This window comes from Lygodium microphyllum, chromosome 11 (assembly GCF_053477565.2).
Source record: "Lygodium microphyllum isolate KBCC chromosome 11, Lygodium_microphyllum_v1.1.10, whole genome shotgun sequence".
NCBI lineage: Eukaryota > Viridiplantae > Streptophyta > Polypodiopsida > Schizaeales > Lygodiaceae > Lygodium > Lygodium microphyllum.
The window spans coordinates 110,404,230-110,408,422 of NC_141145.1; positions in this window are offsets into that span (position 1 = coordinate 110,404,230).

Sequence of the window (4,193 nt, forward strand, 5' to 3'; positions counted from 1 at the left end):
TTCGAGAAAAGGTGCAGACACCCTCGGGAATAGAAAAAAAAAAGAGAAGAAAAAAAACACGACAAAAAATAAAATAAAAACAAATCTGTTATGGGAGAAAAGGAAGCAATTCCCTGTCATAGCAGGCCTCGTTCCAAGAAAAGATGGTAAACACCCTTGGGCGAGAAGCTGGCTGTGGAAAAGGTGGCAACACCCAGCAATCCAGAAAGTGGATTCATTAATTGACATCCTCAGGTTCCAGTTCCGAAGCTGCCTCCCTTGGTACGCTGTGTCCTAGGTATTTCTGCAGAGTATCTACCTGTCCTCTCGCAGACGACATGTCCTATCTTACACAACGTTCGATTTGATGGCTACCTCCCTGGGTACGCCTCTTCACGATCTTCATCGACAAACAATCGAGTGACGTGAGCTTTCATTCTAACCGGATGGGGACGTGAGTATGGGTTGCCCTCTATAATTATCAATAGAGCGTGAGACAAAGGGTGGGGCGAGAGATCAGTCTTTTCCCTTCAAATCAAATGAGAGGTGAGTAGTGTGACTAAAGTGTTGCACGCATGGGATGGGCCTCTCAATGCACAAAGCACAATTTGTTCTGTGCACTGCACCATAAGGCTCCCTTGCCTTCCTTCTTGCACCGTATGCCGGCACAGGGAGGGATGTACCGTTGCACCATCAAATGTGCACAAGGCATACAACCTTTGCACAAGTGACTTTGAGGATTACATCAATGGGTTTCAGGAAAAGGTTGCCCTCTTGTATCTATCAACAGAGCGTGAGACAGAGGGTGGGCTGAGTGTGACTGGAGTGTCTTCATTCAATTACAGAGAGGTGAGATTGAGGGACGTTACGACACTTGGAGTTAGGTATGTTTCCGTTTTCCTATGCACCCACGGGATGGGTCTTTGCCGTCATCACAAGACACATCGCCCTGTTCTGTACATTGCACTGTAAGGCTCCCTTGCCTTTCTCCTTGCACTTATGCCAGACGGGTTGGATGCACTAATGCACCATCAACTGTGCACCCTGGCATACTCCCTCTGCACCATTCCCCTGTTGATTCCTAAATCGGGTACGAGATATGGGTTTTAATTATTTTTCCTCGAGTGATATTAGTCATGGGGCGAGTGACTGTTCATTCATTCCATTTGAGTGACTGTGAGTTGAGTGCAATATCCCTCATCATTGACAAATTTTCTGCGATTCCTTCAATCAGCTACCTCCCTGGGTGCTGCCACATGGTCCTTGCCATGACGGACGTGTGCTGAGAAGATGCCTTGGTACCTCCAGAAGCCGACAACAACATAGGAAGTGGCATTGACAATCAACCGTGATCCTCAACAACATGGGCCAAGTTTTCTAACCCTACAACTTTGGTTTCTCAGTGACGTTCATGTTTTAAGTGTGGGGATGTTAGTGGATGGTCTGTGGCGTGGTCGTAGGTCCCTGTTGCTCGGTTAACCCTATCCATTAAGGTCTTAAGTGTGGGGACGCGTCCCTGCGCATCTACATTGCATACCCTTCTGCATATGCCTCAACCTGCTCATGCATCTATGCCATGACTTGCTGCTACCCTGATGGGGTCCCTTTCCACCCGACCGTTCATTTTCCACCCACCCTTGGGGCTATTCCCTTGCAGTTTTCCTTCATTCCCTGCTTTTGAGGTCCTGCCATGTGAATGCACCCTATGTTCACCGAAGTCCAAATCCAACCTTATAGCCCTGTTCCTCTCTTTGAACTGACCATTTTTCCTTTTTACCTACCCCTGTTCCGGTGCACGGTTTTTTAGTTATTAATTTTTGAAGCATTTTGTGCAAATTAGCCGATTTTCCATGTGAACGTGCTTTTCTTGCTTCGGAACCATGATCTGATGTCATAGCCTTGCCAACCACTTTTCCCCTGGCATTTTCCCTTTTTACTCCGAGTCATTCCGATACACGGTTTGTCCATTATTAATTTTTCGGTTTTTTACGACTTTTTCGTGCATCTTTTTGACATTTTTCCATGTGAACTTGCCCTGTTTGCATCGGAATTCCAATTTGATTTGATTGCCGTGTCTTCCCCCACCTTTTTCCTTTTTCCTCCCCCCTCTTTCAACTTTCGGATTTTTACTTATTAATTTTTCAATGAGTTTTCGGGTGTATTTTTGGAGTTTTTTGCATGTGAACCCCTCCTACTTCCACCGGAACTGCGGTTTAACATGACATCCTTGTGCCACCTCTTCCTGCGGACATTTTTCCTTTTTACTACGTGTCATTCCGATGAACGGTTCGTCCGATATTAATTTCTGATCCCATTTTTGGGTTTGTTTTTTGGGTTTTTCCCACGTGAACGCATCTTATCTCAGTTGGAATTATGTTTTGATGTGATAGGATTGTCCGGCACGTCTTTCTGCACATTTTTCCTTTTTCTTGCACCTCATTCCGATGCACGGATCTCCCGATATTAATTTTTAATTGCATTTTTTGGTTCTTTTTTGTGTTTTTTGCACGTGACCGCCCTTTACCCCTCCCAGAACCTCCGTCGCATATTTTTCCTGTCTTCCTCCTGCCGTCCTGCCCACTTTTTGTTTTTATGCTATTTCGTTTTGACGTCCGGATTGGGAGTTATTAATTTTTCTTTATTTTTATATGTTTTTACGCGCTCCGTCCCACGCGTGAATGCGCCCTTTTTCCATTTTACACGTCTCAACGCGCCCCGATCGCGTCCGCATGGCCCGTGTCACCCTCTCGATGCTTTTTCGATCCCGTCACGGCAAATTTTTTTTACCCCACCCCGCGCACGCGCGCGGGACGGGGAGGGGGGGTACGCCTCCTTTTTGAATCCTAACCCTCCCCCATCCTTGGGCACCCTCCCTACCCTACCCACTAACCCTCGCCCCTAATCCTAACCCTACCCCACCCCCTGGGCACCCCGCCCATCTCCATTTCCGTCCCCCCCCCCCCCCCCCCCCCCCCCCCCCCCCATGTCCTTCTCTCTCCCCGACCCATCCCAACTCCTAACTGCCTCCCCTCTTTCCTTCTCCCCCTGCTCCTGCGTGCCTCCTCTTCTTTTCCCTCCTTCTCTCCTTCCCTCCACGCCTCCTACCCCTCCTTCCTTCGCCTCCAGTCTGCCCTCCTCTTCTCTCCTTCCCTCCACGCCTCCTACCCCCCACGCCTCCTTCCCCTCCTTCCTTCGCCTCCAGTCCGCCCTCCTCTTCTCTCCTTCCCTCCACGCCTCCTTCCCCTCCTTCCTTCGCCTCCAGTCCGCCCTCCTCTTCTCTCCTTCCCTCCACGCCTCCTACCCCCCACGCCTCCTTCCCCTCCTTCCTTCGCCTCCAGTCTGCCCTCCTTCTCTCCTACCCTCCGCCTCCTACTCCTAGCCGCCTGCAGAAGCAGCCGCCGTCGCGGCCAGCCGCCTGGTCTCCCGCCACCGCCGGAGGAAGTCGCCGCCGGAAGCCGTCGCAGAAGCCACCGGAGCTCCTCGTCACCGCCGCTCTCGCCATCTCCTCCCGCCTCCTGCACCGGCCGCGCCGCCGCCCTCGCCGCCGCCTCCTCCCCCTTTCTCCTCCTCTCTTCCTCCCCCCTCCTCCTCCTCCTCCTCCTCCTCTTCCTAACTACAACTCAGGTTAGTTACACTAACCTTAATTAAGTTAATTAACCTTCCTTAGTTAAATTAACCTTAATTAAGTTAATTCACCTTAATTTAGTTAAACTAACCCTACTTAGGTTAGTTAACTCTAGGTTAGTTAAACTAACCCTACTTAGGTTAACTAACCCCCCTTAGGTTAGTCCCCACCTTACCCTAACTAACCCTAGGTTAGTTAGTCTACCCTAGGTTAGCTAGAATCTGACTTAGTCCCCCTAACTGACTTTGACTAACCCAGACTAACCTAGTTTCCTTTGATTAACCTGACTAGACTTAGTCTGACTTACATGATTTACACAGACTACCAGGACTTAGCTGACTTAATTTGACCTTACTTACCAGACTAAGCTGATTTTCTTGATTTAACTGATTTCATTAATTTATAAATTAATTTTCACCTCATAAAATTTTAGAAAAATTTCTAAAAATTCCCTTCGCTTTTTGCCCATTTTTGGAAATTTGTCAGCTGGAAATTTTCACCCCTTAAAATTTCTGAAAATTCAATATTTCCCAATTTATCCCAAAATTACCAACAAATGTCAAAAATTCATTTAAAATTAGTAAAAAAT